At 43.4% G+C, this 19,353-nt stretch overlaps 1 protein-coding gene across 10 annotated transcripts in view; it reads right to left on the bottom strand.

Annotated features, from left to right (window-relative positions):
• The window catches only part of VSIG4 (V-set and immunoglobulin domain containing 4), a 112,688-nt gene that overhangs the window by 42,058 nt on the left and 51,277 nt on the right, over positions 1 to 19,353 (bottom strand). The window lies entirely within an intron of this gene.

Raw genomic sequence — 19,353 nt, 5'->3', positions numbered from 1 at the left:
TGCATAAATATGGTTTCCATGTATACATACATATACATGCATTTTTGACTGCATGTAGACGTGTTGAATTTATATACTGTATATATATATTAGAGATGCTCACTGATCCTGGTGTTTTGGTTTTAGTTTTGGATCTGGATTACCTTCGGGTTTTGGTTTTGCCAAAACCGCCCTTGCGTGTTTTGGTTTTGGTTTTGGATCTGTATTTTTTTTTAGAAAATTTGCTACAATATGCTAAAATAACATAATATTGCTGTTTTTTTGATCCTACATTATTATTATTATTACAACAACTTAAATCTCTGGCGCTAGTAAAAAAACATATACAACTAGTAGATAATTATATAAATTCGGTGTCGGTTGCAGCAATTCAAAAAGGAGACAGTGTTAGGTCGTCATCATCATTTATTTATGTATATAGCGCCACTAATTTCGCAGCGCTGTACAGAGAACCCATTCACATCAGTCCCTGCCCCATTGGAGAGTACAGTCTAAATTCCCTAACATAGACACACACTCACACACAGACACAGAGGAAGACAGACAGACAAGGAGACAGAGAAGGTCTCCATATATATAGAACAAAACAAGCAAATGAATTGCGCAGAATTACCAATCATAAATTTAATAGAATTCTAGCCAGTATACATAAAAACATAAAACTATAGGAGTGAATATTAACACTCATATATATAACATGCAGTTAAAAATAGATTAAGTATCACACGTAATGAATAAATATCACAATGCGGCATATATAGATAACACACACACACATATATATATATATATATATATATATATATATATATATATATATATTTATATATATATATATATATCTGAGCTAATCTTCACATGAGATACATTGAGAGATAATTAGACAACATTGAAAGCATCGCATATATCAAATTGATCGATCAAATATAAAGATGCAGGTATATATATGTACTTGTTCTCATTTAATGAGAATCATGGTCATAAATATTTCTCATTTATGAGGTAGATATAGGAAATGTCTGTTTCGTTGTAATCCGGACAATGCAGCAATATTGTAATATTCTAGCCAGTTGTAAAGATAGAAAAAAGAGTGTGTCTTTATCATATATTCTTAGGATTACGATGTAACTCCACTAAGATGTATAAGAGGAATTGATTCCTTTGGCCGTTCATATGATTCTTAGAATAAATAGATCGCAAATGTCTTACATGTGCTTTACAGCTGGAAAATTCAATTCTACTGCGTTATATAGACTACACCGAAAGAGAAGAGCTCCATTGCTCCATTGCTAATTGTAATTGCTGAAATAGAAATTATAGGCCTGCTTGGCTTGGTCTAAATCTGCAGTTACATATTATTGTATCATAGCTCATACAGAAACAGGAGGGGTGGCATTGTTCTTGTCACTCTCCAGTCTCAGTCATGATGATACTAATCCTTCTACCACATGTACTAAAGTCTATGTTCAAGTGCATACTGTTTTTAAGTCAGGGAAACAAAAATGTAAATAAAAATCTTGTACCATTTTAAGGAAAAAAAACCTCTCTAAAAAAGCTGAAAGTTTACTGTAGAAAAGCATAAAATTGCCAACATGCCATTCTACCCAAAATATTACCAGGCATACCAGCATCAGGTAGTTCCCTTCTCTTAGTTAGATTTCAGCCCCTGCTGCAATCTATACTGTCATCACAATCACCCTCATCATTGTGTACATCTTCCTCAAACAATAGTAATTCATCCCCGCTGGAATCCACCATCATAGAAGTCTGTGTAGTTTGATGTTGCCGATAATGGCCTTCCTCATGGAATTTTTAGTTCATTTTATGGCAGTGCTGTCACGATTTTTGGGCAAATCTTTTACAGCAGAGCAAATGTCAATATGTTGTGCTGACTCATCTGCATCACCATTTGGTGTCTTGGGAAAGCTAAGTTTTTTCCGAGAAGCAGTTGTCAAAGAAACTGAGGGAGGAGACGTCATTACAAGATGTTGATAGCTCTTGGATCCTGATGAAGCAAATTAAGTTCTAGATCTACAGTTACAATACAGTTAGCATATTTACTTAGTTTTATTTCATTCGTAGAATTTCTCTAGCTGCTTCTCAAAAAGTATAATTAAGGCAATCACTTGACTCAAGCTAACCGTGTCTGCACTCTCTTCACAGGTGACTACTTCGCTGGACAAATGTACATTCCCCTCAAATGGTAGTCTTCTTGCAGCTGCTGTATTCTCCTACACGCTGTTGCAGAATCCTGAAAATCACCCTAAATTTTTCGGGACACAACTAGCATCTCCTGCAAGTCTTTGTTATTTTTTAAAAGTTCTGTAACACCAAGTTGATTGCGTGAGCAAATCAAGAAATGTGTTGGAATTTCCCCCGCTGCAATGCTCTAACAATATTGGTGTCGTTATCAGAAATCACATATCCTCAGGAGAGTCCAAGTAGAATTAGCTATGTTGCAATGATATTCCTTACTTTTTGTAACAGATTGTCAGCTGTATGTCTCTTAGTTAAGCCGCTGATACACAGAGTAGCCTAATTCGGAAAAAAGTGCCGTACTTGGGTACATGCTGCTGCAATCTCCTACATGCTTACATGCTGTTGGAGAATGGCTGTAAAGTCCAGAAATTTTTCCAGCCACAGACAGCATCTCCTGCACGTCCCTGTCATCATCCTCATCATCAGCAGCTAATTATATAGCGCCAGTGATTGTGCTGCGCTGTACAGAGCAGAGGAGAACTAAGCATAAACCATTATAAGTTATGTTACTTTTGTAGATAGTTACAAATATAGTTATAAGTTATGTTAGTTATGTAAATAGTTATAAGATATAGTTATAAGTTATGTTAGCTCACATCAGTCCCTACTCCATTTAACTTTGTCTTGATTACAGGTGTTTTTTAATTTACCAAGGAAAATTGTGTTTTTTTATATTTTGGTTTCCCTCACTTTAAAAACACTATGCACCTCAGTCTTTAACATAGGCTTTAGCAGATGACATACAGGCATTCAGGGCCGCCATCAGAAATCATGGGGCCCAGTACAAATGACGCAGGCAGGGCCCCCCCCCCCCCCCAAAAAAAAATAAAATAAAAAAATGCTTCACAAACTGTTTATCCTTACAAGATATGAGGACAATAAGGACATGACATGCCAGTCTCTTATCAAAACATGAGTTGTTTTATTCCATTTGGTTTCTTCATCAATTAAAAAAAACTTTGTTTACATGCCTATAAACTGCTACACTGTGCACTGTAGAAGATCATCATCCTCATCATCATCTATTTATATAGTACCATTAATTCTGCAGTGCTGTACAAAGAATATTTGTCAGTGCTGTAGCTAGACATTTTAGTGCCCTGGGCGAGACAGGGCACCGGCGCCTCCCCATCTTGGTGGGAGTGACATTTGCAGGGTGGGTGTGGACAACTTACTATGTGGGTGTGGCTAGTGCATTATTAGCGCAAGACCATACTAGATGCTACAAAGGTGGTTCTGTTCATTCCATATCACTCCAAGGGCAGCATAAAAACATATCCTCCAAAGGGGGCATTGCAATCTACCACCATTAGACTTATGAACTACGGTTAAGCCTGGGGCAGTCTTTAGTCTAATTTTTATTCACAGCATGCCCGCTCATGCATACATACAAGATGATTATGTCAACTTTATACATGCCAAGGATTTGTATATATTTTTGCCTAATGGTAGCACAGAGATGTGGCTTTAAAGTGTTAGTAGTAAATGCATAAATCACCTTACCCTATTTATGCACAAAATAATAAAATAATGAAGCATCATATATGTTAAGACAAAATTGTGTTTTGATAGTGTTGTCAATAAATAAAATGCATCACATTCTAATTAGGGCTCTTATTGTACATAGCAATAAACATTATCTATGTATATCCTGAACTGGAAAATGCTACAAATTACATTAGTCTGCAAAGAGAAATTGCTAGATATGGTAATGACATAGCTTTATTACCAAATCCTCACCTCTTGCTCACTGTAGTCAGTAAGGGTATTTATAAACTGCATAAACATGTGCCTGTACCGCATTTTTATTTCTGGCAATGTGTATATTTGTCCACCAAGAGCATTTTATAGTCTATACATGCTTCCAGGTAATGTTAACTGCCCCCATAAAATGGATATCACTCCAGCGGATTTGCAGGCCTATCTGTAAACACGCATAGCTGAAATATTGCACTTACAAACTAATCTATTACCACCCCTTCACTAATTTCAACTGTTATATTTGTTTTTAGCTTCTTCATTTATATTGTTATTGAATCATAAAAAAAAGGGACCATCAAGACTTTTTAATTCATATGTCACTATAATACTAAATGTTTGGATGTTTTTATTGCATAAGTTGACATGTGCCTGCAAATATGTGTTCCCACTTAAAGTGTGCCTGGAAAGTGCAAATGGCATTGCATTGACAGTACGGGTTGAAGCTTAATTTCTCCCATCTCCAAAGAGGTGGAAAAATGAAGATCTTGCTGGGCTTTGTTGTGCTCTCCTACAATATTATGTCTTATTAATGACCCTCTAAACCCTTCTCAGTGTTGTCCGGACTCCCCCCTTTCCGTACTTTATCTGGTGTTCCCCTCTCTCTCTCCTATGCCTTGTCTGGGGAGCCCATCTTTCCAGCTTCTGGGTTTTGAGTGGGGTCCTCTTGTTACCCCTTCTTACCTCTTTTCTGTTGATCACTCATCCCCACTCTATTCAAACCTGTAGAAGGGTTCTACTTCTGTGTTTTGAGCTCCCACGCAGCTAGGTCCAGTTTGCCTCCTAACAACATAAAAAAATCCTCAGCCCAATCGTGTAATTACAATAATAAATAATATACTAATATATAATATACTCTTTGGAAATTATAAATTCAAGTACTGAGCAGGAAGTAGAATTAATTCATTGTACGTTTGTTATTGTATAGCAAAGGATAGGTAGGCTGTGTAGTATTAGATTAGTGTGAAGCATGTATGCCCTGCTTATGCGCTGCTTATTCCGTGTCTCAGTGTTGTCACGTTGACTAATGTGCTCTATTACCATATCAACACTTAATACATCCATCCTTCATTCTCCCAGACACAATAATAAACATGACATGACATGACATATACTTACAGTTGCAGCTGCTGCTCCTTCTTCTTCTGCGGCGGCGGGAACAGTGGTGTGATGTCACGTCACACAATCAGGGAGAAGGAAGGATCACATGATCGCAGGGGCAGAGCAATGATTCACGGTGACAGCCAGGCTGAAGACAGCAGCGGACAGCTGCGGAGACTCCGTGGATGGAAATACAGCGGGCCCCCTGGTAAGTGTGTGTTGTGCCGGGCCCCCTGGAGAGCCCGGGCCCGGTACAACAGTACCCCCTGTACCCCCCTGATGGCGGCCCTGCAGGCATTCCTATCATCAGGACTGGTGCCAGCAGCTGCTTGGTGCTCCTGGTCTGTTCTCGACTGATGTGAATCCATATTGATGGCACAATACAATGTCACTACACTTTAAAGAACACTGCCAGGCCTATTAATAATGCTATGGTACAATACAATGTGAGTGGAGACTTTGAAAAATAAATTCAAGGCCGATTACTTCTGTTGAAGCACTGAACACTGGCAACTATTTGGGGGTGAGCTATGGCACAGTCGTTTGGGCAAAAGTATATGAAAATCATATTGTGACCTGTGAGGTGCTAAAAATTGACTGGAAATGACTGGAAATTAGTATTATTGAGGTTAATAATAATGTAGGTACAAAATAATAGCTAAATTATGTGACTTTTTTTAAAAAAAAAGCAGAATAAAACCAAAACAAAAACCTAAACACGCAAGGGCGGTTTTAGCAAAACCAAAACCCAAAGGTAATCCAGATCCAAAACCAAAACCAAGACCAAAACACGGGGGTCAGTGAGCATCTCTAAAAATTACAAAAGCAGCTCTTCTATTTGGGTGTATATGTATATTAGCCCCTACACTTAGCAATGCAATTTAAGAAAAAAAGCCTGCAAAGACTTGTAGATTACTATTTCAGCAATGACAAAATTACCAACGCAGCTCTTCTATTTGGGTGTATTAGACCCTACACTTAGTAGTTCAAATTCAGAAAAAAAGACTGCAAGGACTAGTATATTAGGATTTCAGCAATGAACAAATGACCAAAGTAGCTCTTCGATTCGGGTGTATATTAGACCCTACACAGTAGTGAAAATTAAGAAAAAAAGCCTGCAAGGACTTGTATATTTATATTTTTATTTCAGCAATGACAAATTCAGCAATGGAGCTTTCTCTAACACTGCTACCACCCTCCTCTTTCTCTTCTATCACTTTGCGTGCCCAACTGCTGTATACTCTATCCTACCCCTTCTCTGTCCCTCTCTCAAATGGTGCTATATCGCCGTGGAGGGCGGTATTTAAAGATTCCAAAGCTCGTGAGATCCGACGACGTCACAATGATGTTTTGCCTCGTTTTGGAATCCGTAAATAGGGCGAAAGCACCGAAACGACTAGGTACTCGGAACCTCTATGTTCGTGTGGGCTCTCAGTTTTCGGGAAACCGAGCCTGCCCATCTCTAATATATATATATATATATATATATATATATATATATATAGATATATATATATATATATATATATATATATATAGTGACCGGGTATGAGGACCTGGTAACATCCCCTGGGTAGCAGCCGAGAGACTTCACAAAACTCCAAATGTTTGTGCAACTGGCCTCAGTCAGTTTTATTCAGTAAGAAAACAAAAGAAAACTTCAAAATAAACACCTTGCTCTCAGGCTCTAACTAAACACTGTTCACTTATAACTAACAAACTAAGGCAAAACAAACAGAAGTTTCAGCACAGTTATTTAGAGACAGATATCAGACTTTCTCTCACAGAGACTCTGCAGCCCCTGTCCCCAGGTAGTGAGAGACTGACTGAGCTGCCTTGCTGTCTTTTACTAGCACCCCTATAGGTGCAACTCCTGATTACCAGCAGAATCACTGGTAACTTGGAAGACCCATTTTATGAGCCTAATGAATGAAGCATGCCCTCACTCTCCATCCAAAACCCCAGGACCCTTTTCCAGCTTTTCAACAGGCCTAAACAGTTCATCAGTACTATGCATCTCACCAGTTTAGTTCCATTCTGATCCTTATGTACATTGGTTTTCCGTGGTTACTGCTATCTGCTGTACAGCCTGCCGTTCCTTTTTCCTCAGACGCCATCTTGCCAAGTATTCTGCAGATGCGCAAACCCGAGAATCTTTAAAACCTCTGCTCCATGGTGATTGGATAATCACCAGCCAGTTCCCTTTATAAGGGTCCTCCTCCTTTCTATGGGTGTAAGGTCATCAGGTCTCCCTACCTGATAGGAAGTATCTCCTCTGACTCTGTTAGGTTTCAAGGTTACCTTAGTCAGTATTTACGCTGGCCTTCCTAGGGCGCGGAGTCTAACGGCCCTCCCGGTCTTCTCCAAGAACCGCCGCAAGGCAGGGTGGGTTTTGCTGCCGGAGAACCGCAGGTCGCGGCCCCCAGGTTAGCCTACTGACGTAAGGAGAGAGTTCTATGAGATGGACATGCAGAGTCACGGATAGATCTACAGGGAACTGATGACCAGGTTCACTAACCGTATATCTAGAAGGTAGCAGCCTGGAGTGGAAGCTGGTTGGTACGCAGGAATCAATCCGCGGTGTAGCCCCAGGGGCAGAAGAGTAGTCAGGAATATAGCCGGTTCAGTACACAGGAATCAGTCCAATACGAGGTACCAGGATTTAGGCAGGAGAGTAGTCTGGGATATAGCCGGTTCGGTACACAGAAGTCTGTCCAACATGCAGCACCAGGCAGTGTGTCAGAGCAGGCCGCGGTGGTACGGAGCGGGGAATCGGCGCTGAGACAGGTAAGCGCCGTGACAGTACCCCCCCCCCCCTATTAAGGATGGTCACCGGACAGCCTGTAAGGTTTCTGAGGAAATTTGGCATGGAACCTCTTTAATAATACTGGAGCATGTAGATCACGTGCCGGGATCCATGAACGCTCCTCTGGTCCGTAACCTTTCCAATTAACCAGAAATTGTAGGGAACCTCTGGATATGCGAGAGTTTAGAATTTCCTCGACCTCGAATTCATGATCTTGCGTAGAGATGGTGGCAGGAGTTCTTTTGGAAGAGGAAAATATATTAATGACAAGTGGCTTGAGGAGGGAAATGTGAAACACGTTGGTAATCCTTAAGGTAGGAGGCAATTTTAATCTGAAAGCTACTGGGTTGATAACTTCTAAGATCTTGAAAGGTCCAATGAAACGGGGAGCGAATTTCCTAGAAGGAACCAACAGGCGAAGGTTCCGCGTAGACTGCCATACCTTATCGCCAGGAGAGAGTAATGGGGAAGGTCTGACCACAGGGAATCTACAGCAGGAATTCCGGATGTAGGCAGATCATTAAAAGGAGGAACTTTTGGATGAAATCCTTGGAGAGCAAAAAAGGGAGAAACTGATGTAGAGTCATGAGAATTGTTATTGTGAGCAAATTCTGCCCAAGGTAACAAATCGGCCTAGTCGTCATGTTTAGCTGAAATGAAGCATCTGAGGAATTTTTCAAGCTCTTGATTAGTCCTCTCCGTGAGACCATTACTTTGGGGGGGTATGCAGAGGAAAAATTCAACTTAATTCCACAAACACGAGAAAAGGCTCTCCAAAATCTTGCAACAAACTGAGTTCCGCGGTCTGAAACGATGACCTCTGGGCAACCATGGAGGCGGAATATTTCCTGTATAAAAAATTGTGCCAGGACCGGAGCAGATGGAAGGCCTTTTAAAGGTACGAAATGAGCAGCCCGAGAAAAACGGGCTGTGACTACCCAAACCACGGAGAAACCTCTTGAAGGGGGTAAATCAGTGATAAAGTCCATGGAGAGATGACTCCATGGACGATCCGGAATGGGCAAAGACTGTAACAACCCATAGGGGGCTTGTCGAGGAACCTTGTTCTGGGCACAGGTGGAACAAGCCTTAACAAACTCCCGAACGTCAGAGTGAATAGATGGCCACCAATAATTACGGGAGACGAAATCCAAAGTCTTCTTGATCCCGGCATGACCAGAGAACCGAGAGGCATGAGCCCACCTGAGGAGTCTGGACCGAAGACGAGGAGAAACAAAGGTCTTCCCACAAGGAGTCACTAGATGAGCGGGGGTGGTGGCCAGTATACATTTCGGACCCAAGATAGGTCTAGGAATATCCTCTACAGCATCAATGGCATCAAAGGATCGCAAAAGGTCATCCGCTTTCTTATTCTTAGAACCTGGTCTAAAGGTGATGATCTTATCAAAACGGGAGAAAAACAAGGACCATCTGGCTTATCGAGGATTTAAGCAAGAAGCAGTTTGCAAATATAAAAGGTTCTTGTGATCTGTAAAAATCGTGATAGGAAACCTGGCTCCTTCCAAATGATGTCTCCATGCTTCTAAGGCTAATTTGATGGCCAGGAGTTCCCTATCTCCAATGCCATAATTCTTCTCAGCAACAGAAAGTTTACGGGAAAAGAAGCCACAAGGAGACAATCTTCCAGAGGAGTCCTTCTGTGACAAGATAGCCCCCACTCCAACAGAGGATGCATCGACCTCAAGGAAAAAAGGAAAGGTAGGATCCGGTTGATGAAGAATAGGAGCTGACGTGAAGGCTTTCTTTAGGGAAGAGAAGGCCTTTTCTGCCTCAAGAGGCCAAAGTTTAGTATTGATAGCTTTCTTAGTTAGTGCAGTAATGGGTGCGATCACTGAAGAAAAGCCTTTGATGAAATGCCGATAATAATTGGCGAAGCCTATGAAACGCTGGATCGCTTTCAGACCTATCGGCTAAGGCCATTAAGAAACCGCCTTTACTTTCTCAGGATCCATGCATAGCCCAGAACCAGAGATCACGTGTCCAAGAAAGGGAAGATGATCCTTCTCGAAGATACATTTATCCAGATTACAGAACAGCTGATGTAAACAAAGACGTTCAAGCACCAAGGAAACATGATGGCGATGTAGAAAGATGTCAGGAGAGAATATCAGGATATCATCCAGGTAAATCACCACGAACTGGTAGAGAAAATCTTGAAAAATGTTGTTGATGAAGTTTTGAAACACTGCGGGGGCATTACATAAACCAAAGGGCATAACTAAATATTCAAAGTGTCCATCGTGGGTATTGAACGCAGTTTTTCATTCATCCCCTTGCTTGATACGGATCAAATTCTAGGCACCCTTAAGATCTAGTTTGGAAAATATAGCAGCCCCCTTAATTCTATCAAATAGTTCCGAGGTCAATGGTAAAGGGTACTTGTTTTTCACAGTAATGGCATTCAGCCCACGATAATCTATACAAGGACATAGACCCCTGTCTTTTTTTTAACAAAGAAAAGCCGGCCCCTGCAGGGGAGGAGGATTTCCGAATATAGCCCCTTCTTAGATTTTCTTCTATGTATTGAGACATGGAGTTGTATTCTGGCAGTGACAATGAAAAAACACGTCCTCTAGGTGGTATTTTGTCTGGTAACAACTCAATAGAACAATCCCAAGGTCTATGAGGAGGTAGCTTGGAGGCCTCCTTTTCGCACAACACATCCGAAAATGAACGGTATTGAGGAGGAATACCAGTGGACATAAGTAGTGATGAAGGTTCATTATTGGTGAGCCTATTGAACCTGGGAAGGCAGCGAGAATGACAAGCAAGAACTTCTGGCTTGTGGCAGTCTAAAGTGGGAGAGTGAAATTGGAGCCAAGGAAGACCAAGAATAAGAGGATTAATAGCCTCAGGGATAGCTAACAAGGAAATGGATTCAGTATGCAGGGCTCCTTTGCGGATAGAGAGCTTGATGGTGCATTTCTTGAGCGATCTTCCAGTAATGCGATTTCCATCGATGGCTGTGATAGCAATCGGGGGATCCAAAGGAAGGGTAGGTAAGGACAACTTCTCCACTTTATCGGCTCTTATGAAGTTCCCTGCTGCTTCGGAATCAATGAGTGCTGGAAAAGAAAGCTGCTTGTCAAATGATTGTAACAGAACTTGGATAGAAAAGCTAGAATCAACAGGAGAGGAAATACGTACACCTAACTTGGCCTCTCCACCATCAGTTAGGCTCGGTCGTTTCCCGCAAGTTTAACACAATTGTTTAACAAATGACCAGGTTCTCCACAATAAAGACATAAACGTTTTTTGAATCGCCTCTCCCTCTCTTCCTGAGAGAGCCGAGCTCTTCCCAACTGCATTGGCTCCTCCTCAGACACCACCGGACTCTGAAAACGTGGGACCAGACGAAAAGGAGAACGACGGGAACTCTCCTTCTCCTGAGAGCGTTCACGGAATCTAATGTCGATCTGGTTACATAGGGAGACCAAAGCGTCCAGAGAAGTTGGGAGTTCACAACCTGCCAGTTCGTCTTTGATGCGGTCGGTCAAACCCTGCTAGAAGGTAGCTACCAGGGCTTCATTATTCCAGTGTAGCTCGGCCGCCATGGTACGAAATTGAAGAGCGTACTGGCCTATGGTAAGAGAGCCTTGGCGCAAATGAGGGATGCCAGAAGCAGCGCTGGAAACATGTCCTGGTTCATCGAAGATATGTCTGAAGGTCTCCAGGAAGGTGGAACAGTAATGTAGTGAAGGATCATTGTGCTCCCATAGAGGACATGCCCAGGCAAGAACCTGACCGGACAGTAAAGAAATAATGTATGCTACTTTAGTTTTTTCCGTAGGGAAGTTCCCTGGCTGAAGTTCAAGCTGAATAGCACACTGATTTAAAAATCCACGGCATGCCTTGGGATCCCCATTGAATTTTGGGGGGTTAGGGATACGAAGTTGAGATATTGCCGGGAGAGGAGCGGCAGCACCCCCCTGGAAAGGAGCAGGTTGAGGAGAAGTTGGTGGAGGGTCAGGTGCAGCTGCCTGGATTGCCTGAGCTGAAACGGTATTCTGAAGTGTGTCCAGACGAGCAGACATGCTCTGAAGAAACTGAAGTAACTGTGCCTGGTTCTTTTCCTGTTCCTCTACCCAGACAGCTAAGTGTTCCAATAACTCCCTAGCAGAGGGGTTCCCAGATCCGTCCATCAGATAGATATGTGGGTCAGAGCAAACTGTTAGGTTTCAAGGATACCTTAGTCAGTATTTACACCGGCCTTCCTAGGGCGCGGAGTCTAATGGCCCTCCCGGTCTTCTCCAAGAACCGCCGCAAGGCATGGTGGGTTTTGCTGCCGGAGAACCGCAGGTCGCGGCCCCCAGGTTAGCCTACTGATGTAAAGAGAGAGTTCTATGAGATGGACATGCAGAGTCACAGACAGCTCTACAGGGAACTGATGACCAGGTTCACTAACCGTATAGCTAGAAGGTAGCAGCCTGGAGTGGAAGCTGGTTGGTACGCAGAAATCAATCTGCGGTGTAGCCCCAGGGGCAGAAGAGTAGTCAGGAATATAGCCGGTTCGGTACACAGGAATCAGTCCAATACAAGGTACCAGGATTTAGGCAGGAGAGTAGTCTGGGATATAGCGGGTTCGGTACACAGAAGTCTGTCCAACATGCAGCACTAGGGATGAAGCAGGAGAGTAGTCTGGGATATAGCCGGTTTGGTACACAGAAGTCTGTCCAATATGCAGTACCAGGGATGAAGCAGGAGAATGGTCAGAAATACAGCCAGTTCGGTACACAGGAGTCAGCAGTAGCAAAGGGGAAGCACAAGGGAGACAGGAGCACAGGGAATGCAGCCAGATGCAGGTAACACGTTGCTCTGACACAGACAGTGTGTCAGAGCAGGGCTAAAGTAGGATTTGATTTCCCCGCCCAGAGATCAGCTGACCTCCACCGGGACCTACCCGGAAGTGCGGCGGTACAGAGCGAGGAATCGGCGCTGAGACAGGTAAGCGCCGTGACAGACTCCTATTCATGCTTATACTTACCTTTGTTCCTGACTTCGTGGGTTAGGCCGTTCATTCATCAGCTGCAGCTTCACTCATCATCGGCCCTGTTACAGAGTTATAACACCTGTGTGGATCCCAGTACTTCTGCTCTCTGCAGCTTATCACTTCACAACTATGCCTGTTTAGCCTAACCCACTACTAAGACCTGTGACTATACTGCATCGCTCAGCATCTGTCCTGTTCCTGAATTTCTACACTAGTCCGGCAACTCATCGCTTCACAGTAATACTTGCTCAGCCTATTCCGCTATCGACACTTGTGGCTATACTACTGATCATTGCACAGCATCCGTCCAGTTCCTGAATTTCCATATAGCTGAGGCTACATTCCATTTTGTCTTAGATCTACTTTGTGGTTCTACAAATTATCTGCTCTGCACTCCTTGAGGACCGCGACCTGCGGCTGAGAGCAGCTAAGACCATATTTCCTTGCGGAAATCCCTGGTGAACACCTCTCTTCCGTTAGACTCTGCACCTCTCTGGGGGTAAACTGCTACTCAAGCAGAGATCAAGACCATTCCCGCTATCTGGCTTTTGTGACAAGCAGCTTATACACAATAACTTCTCCCTGGGGTTTTAAAAAACTAGTAGGAAGCTAGGTGATATGTACCTGCCCTGAAACAGTAATCCAGTGACTTTTTCGCAATATATATATATATATATATATATATATATATATATATATATATATATATATACATATATATATATATAGATAGATAGATAGATATAAATATATAGATATTTCAATTAACATTATATATACCACTATATATAACACTGTTATATATTTTAAATAATTCATTTAGTAATAAAACTTAAAGCATTGATCTGTGCTTTCGGTTCACTTGTGAATTTTTCCCCCATCTTTATCACTCTCCCCCCCATCACCTTCCCATTTTCCCCTAATTTCCTGCATCCACCATCTCTCCCTCCATCAAGCTTTTCTCGTCCTCTCTCGTCCTTATGCCTCTATCATCTTCATCCCTTTCCATTATTTAACCCAGCGGTTCCCAAAGTGTGTGCCGTGGCGCTGTCACAGGGGTGCCGCGACCAGCCAGAGAAAAAAAAAAAGGAAAAAAACGTACCAACCCACGTGGCGTCGGGGCCCAGCATCCTCCTCTCTCCTGCAGCGTGCCCGACAATCAGTGACAAGCTGCGGGAGAGAGGAGGATGCTGGGTCCCGGCGCTGCGCGGATTGGTACGTTTTTTCTTTTTTTTGTTTTTTTCCTCTGGCTGACCGCGGTGGAGTGGGGGCAGAGTGGCGAAGGGGGGGCAGAGTGGCGGAGGGGGGCAGAGTGGCGGCAGAGTGAGAGAGGGGCATAGAGAAACGGGCAGAGAGTGGCAGAGAGAGAGTGGCAGAGTAAGAGGGGGGCAGAGTGGCGGCAGAGTGAGAGAGGGTGGCAGAGAGAGAGAGTTTCAGAGAGAGAGAGAGGCAGAGTGGCAGAGAGAGAGGGGCAGAGAGAGGGGCAGAGTGAGAGGGGAAGAGTGAGAGGGGGGCAGAGTGGCGGCAGAGTGAGAGAGGGTGGCAGAGAGAGAGTTTCAGAGAGAGAGGCAGAGTGGCAGAGAGAGAGGGGCAGAGAGAGAGGGGCAGAGTGAGAGGGGAAGAGTGAGAGGGGCAGAGAGAAAGTGGCAGAGAGAGTGGCATAAAGTAGGCAAAGTGAGAGGGGGGCAGAGTGAGAGGGGGCAGCGGGGACAGCATGAGAGGGGGCAGGGTTGACAGCGTGAGAGGAGGCAGCGTGAGAGAGGGCAGAGTGAGAGGAGGCAGTGTGAGAGAGGGCAGAGGGGCAGATTGAGAGGAGGCAGCGTGAGAGAGGGCAGAGTGAGAGAGGGCAGAGTGGCAGCATGAGAGAGGGTAGAGTGGCAGCGTAAGAGAGGGCAGAGGGGCAGCATGAGAGAGGGCAGAGTGGCAGCATGAGAGAAGTCAGAGGGCAGCGCTGAGAGAGGGCAGAGTGAGAGGGCAGACGGGGCAGCGTGAGAGGGTGAGAGGGGGCAGAGGGGCAGCGTGAGAGAGGGCAGAGTGAGAGGAGGCAGCGTGAGAGAGGGCAGAGTTAGAAGAGGCAGCATGAGAGAGGGCAGAGGGCCAAAGTGAGAGGAGGCAGCGTGATAGAGGGCAGAGTGAGAGGAGGCAGCATGAGAGAGGGCAGCGTGAGAGAGGGTAGATTGAGAGGTGGCAGCGTGAGAGAGGGCAGAGGGGCAGAGCGAGTGGAAGCAGCGTAAGAGAGGGCAGAGGAGCAGAGTGAGAGGAAGCAGCGTGAGGGGGGCAGCATGAGAGAGGGCAGTGTGAGAGAAGGCAGCGCGAGAGAGGGCAGAGTGAGAGGAGGCAGCGTGAGAGGAGGCAGCGTGAGAGGGCAGAATGGCAGCGTGAAAGAGGGCAGAGGGGCAGTGTGAGAGGGGGCAGAGGGGCAGAGCTGAGAGAGGGCAGAGTGAGAGGGCAGATGGGGCAGCGTTAGAGGGGGTAGAGGGGCAGCGTGAGAGAGGGCAGAGGGGGCAGCGTGAGAGGGGGCAGCGTGACTGGATGCAGAGGGGGCAGAGTGTGTGGAGATGAAAGAGGTCACAGTGTGAGTTAGTTGTCAATTATTCTTTGACAGAAATATAATTTTAAAAAAAAATATAAAAATATTATTTTTTCCTTGGATCTATGCGTTTTATTTTTTCATACAACTAAATAAGTATTTCTGTCCTGACCTAAATACTTATTACATTTTTTTGACCCAACTACTTCTAAAACAGGACTGCTCGATAATTATTTTGCAGGGGTGCCGTGAAAAAATTATGGAGACTCTAAGGGTGCTGCAAACTGCAAAAGTTTGGGAACCACTAATTTAACCCCTTTAGCACCTCCCAGTTATTACTAAATTTATTGCTACTTCTTACTTCAAGAGATACAAGGACAAACTATTAGGCCAGACAGAAAAATCATGCATAGAAAACTGCTCTAAGCACTTAGAGCTGTTAAAAAAAAAATATTGAAGGAAAATTAGAAAATTGGAAGTCCACATGGGACAACTTAGCAGAAATGACTAAGTAATATTCCCAGAGACCTGTGCAGACTCTGAAATAAATGTTACATTATTTCAGGGAAAGATACATTTTATATGAATAATTTCTTGATTAAATACTAGAGATGTTCACTGAACCACTTGTTTTGGCTTTGGTTTTGGATATGGATTAAGTTTGTGTTTTAATTTTGGTTTTGGCTTTGCTAAAACCGCCCTCGCATGTTTTGGTTTTGGATCTGTATTTTTTAGAAAAATAGGTGAAATATGCTAAAGCACATCATTTTGCTCTTTTTTGTTCCTACATTATTATTAACCTCAATAACACTAGTTTCCAGTCATTTCCAGTCAATTTTGACCACCTCACAGGTCACAATATTATTTTCAGACACTTTCGGACAAAGACTGCAGCGACCTGGCTGGATGCTAAGCGACAGAGCCACAACACAAACATACGGCAGTTAATAGCACATCTAGGAAACAATGCCACACAGCAGTGGCAGTAAAGAAAAGTGGTGCAAGATGGAATTGTCCTTGAGCCCTTCCACCCACTCTTATGTAAGATATTGAAAAGCACATGTACAATTTAACAAACCAAGCACTCCAGCGACAAGGAGTGCCACTTTTGTGCCTGAAGTGCTTGGTTTGTTTGGGCCCCCACAAAACAAGCTACCAATAGCTGAAGAACTGCCAAACTTATGTAGACACAGGAAGGGATATTACAACTGGAGTGACTTTAGATCTGCTTCAGATAGACTGTGACATGGAACATGTGGGCAGTATGGAATCTGTCATGTTTGACCCACCGGATGAGATACCGGATTTAAGAGAGCCTGTACATGAGAGATGAGAGATACACTGCGCTTCAGAAGAATAATACAGAGGAGGCCCTGAGGCAGGACAATAAAAATGTCCAGTTTAAAGAACAGCTAAGAGACCAAAGAAAATAAATAGGTGTGTCTTTATACCGTTAAAAAAAAAAAAAATAAGCCTTGTAGGTTAGTAAAAGTATTTTATATTGGATTCGGTAGAAAACAGGCAACCAGTGTAGAGACATACAGAGTGATTCAACAGAGGAATAACGATTTGCAGGGAAAATCAATCTTGCCACAGCGTTCAAAATAGATTGTAGGGGTTTGAATCTGTTTTTGGGAAGACTAGTAAGGAGGGAATTGCAATAGTCAATGCGGGAAATGATAAGTGCATGAATTAAGGTTTTTGCAGTGTCTTGTGTGAGATATGTGTGAATTCTGGAAATGTTTTTTAGATGTACGTAACATGATTTAGATATGGAGTCAATGTGGGGAACAAAGGATAGGTGTGAGTCAAGGATTACACCTAGGCAGAGAGCTAGCGGGGTGGGATTTATGGTCATGTTATCAACAGAGATAGAAATGTCAGGTGTGCTCTTGTTGGTGGGTGGGAATATTATTAACTCTGTTTTAGAAAGATTAAGTTTGAGATGGCGAGCGGACATCGAAGATGAAATGGCAGAAAGACAGTCAGTTACATTGGACAACACAGGTGTCGAGAGATCAGGAGAGGATAGATAAATTTGGGTATCATCCGCACAGAGATGAGATTGAAATCCAAAGGAACTTATTAGATTTCCAAGAGAAGCGGTATAGATAGAGAACAGCAGAGGACCTAGCACTGAGCCTTGCGGTACTCCAACTGATAATGGAAGCAGAGCAGAGGTGGCCCCAGAGAAATTAACAGTGAACGAGCGATTAGAAAGGTAGGGTGAGAACCAGGATAGAACAGTGTCTTGAAGTCCTAGGGATTGCAGTGTTTGTATGAGAAGTGAGTGGTCAACGGTGTCAAATGCAGGATCCAGGAGAATTAGGAGAAAGAGTATTGGCATCTAGGTTTAGCAGTGATCAGATCATTGACAACCTTAGTCAATGCAGTCTCTAGAGTGTTGAGAACGAAAGCCGGACTGAAGAGGATCCAACAGGTTGTTTGCGGAAAGGAAGCGTCTGAGGCGAGTGTAGACAAGTCTCTCTAGAAGCTTTGAGGGGCACGGCAGGTGAGAGATGGGACGGTAATTTGAGAGAGAGTTTGGGTCGGAATCTTGTTTTTTTTAGAATAGGAGTAATGCTTGTAAAGTGATGGAAAGATGCCAGTAGAGAGCGAGAGATTACAGATTTTAGTTAGAAGTGAAATGAGCGCAGGAGACAGGGATCTACCATTTTGCGAGGAAAAGGGATCAAGAGGACAGGAGGTAGAGTAGGAGGATAAGAAGAGAGTAGAAATTTCCTCTTCATTTGTTGAGTCAAATGGCAACATCTTCACTTTTTCAAACCCGCAGTTTAGTAAATCTAGTTCCAGATGTCAAAATGTTGTATCATCTGCATCATCCCTAGGTCCCTTGGGAAAGCTAACTTTTTTCCTGACAGCAGTTGACTGAGAAACTGAAGGAGGAGACGCCATCCTGTCACTTAACACTTGAGCTGTCATCTTGCTCACCAGGAGCTCCTTGCATCTTTTCAGATCTGGGTCAGATGGAAACAAAGAGAAGACATAGCAGTTAAACTAGGATCAAGCACAGTCACCAAAATGTGGTGATCCGATTTCAAGATTTTGATAAGTCTTGCATCCTGACGAAGCGAATAAAGAACTTGATCTACAAGTCCGACAAATTTGGGGTATTTGCTTTGTTTCATCTCCTCCTTCAGTTTCTCAAGCTTCTTTTTGAAAAGTCTAATTAAGGGAATCACTTGGCTCAAGCTAGAAGTGTCTGAACTCACTTTACAGGTGACTACTTTGAATGGTTTCAGCACCTTACACAACACGGAAAGTATTCTCCACTGTGCTAAAGCAAAAGACATCCCCCCATCTTTCCCAATGTCATGGTTTGTGGAGTAAGCATGGTTGGCTTTCCGCTGTTTCACCATCCTCAGAATCATATATAGGGTGGAATTCCACTTTGTTACCACCCTTTGCTTCAGTTGGTGGCAGGGCAAATTAAATTGCTCTTGTAGCTGCTGCAATCTCCTACATGCTGTTGCCGAATGCTGGAAATGTCCAGATATTTTATGGGCCATAGACAGCATCTCCTGTATGTCCCTGTCATTTTTTAAAAGCTTGGAATGTGATAAAATTCACCCAGCTGTAATGCTCTCACAATGTTGGTGGCGTTATCAGAAATGACATATCCTAAGGAGAGACCAAGCAGGATAAGCCATGTTGCAATGACATCCCTTAGTTTTTGTAATAATTTGTCAGCAGTATGCCTCTTGGTGAAGCCGGTGATACACAGAGTAGCCTGCCTCTGAAAAATGTGATGCACTTTGGTACATGATGCTGCTGTTCCTGCTGGTGAAGGCGAATCACCAACCCAATGGGCTTCACAGTCATATAATCTTTAGTTTGCCCAGTTCCGCTTGTCCACATATCTGCGGT

The sequence above is a fragment of the Mixophyes fleayi genome, chromosome 9, assembly GCF_038048845.1.
Source record: "Mixophyes fleayi isolate aMixFle1 chromosome 9, aMixFle1.hap1, whole genome shotgun sequence".
NCBI lineage: Eukaryota > Metazoa > Chordata > Amphibia > Anura > Limnodynastidae > Mixophyes > Mixophyes fleayi.
Note: the sequence above shows the minus strand (reverse complement) of the source record. Positions and strands in the feature narration are given on the sequence as shown.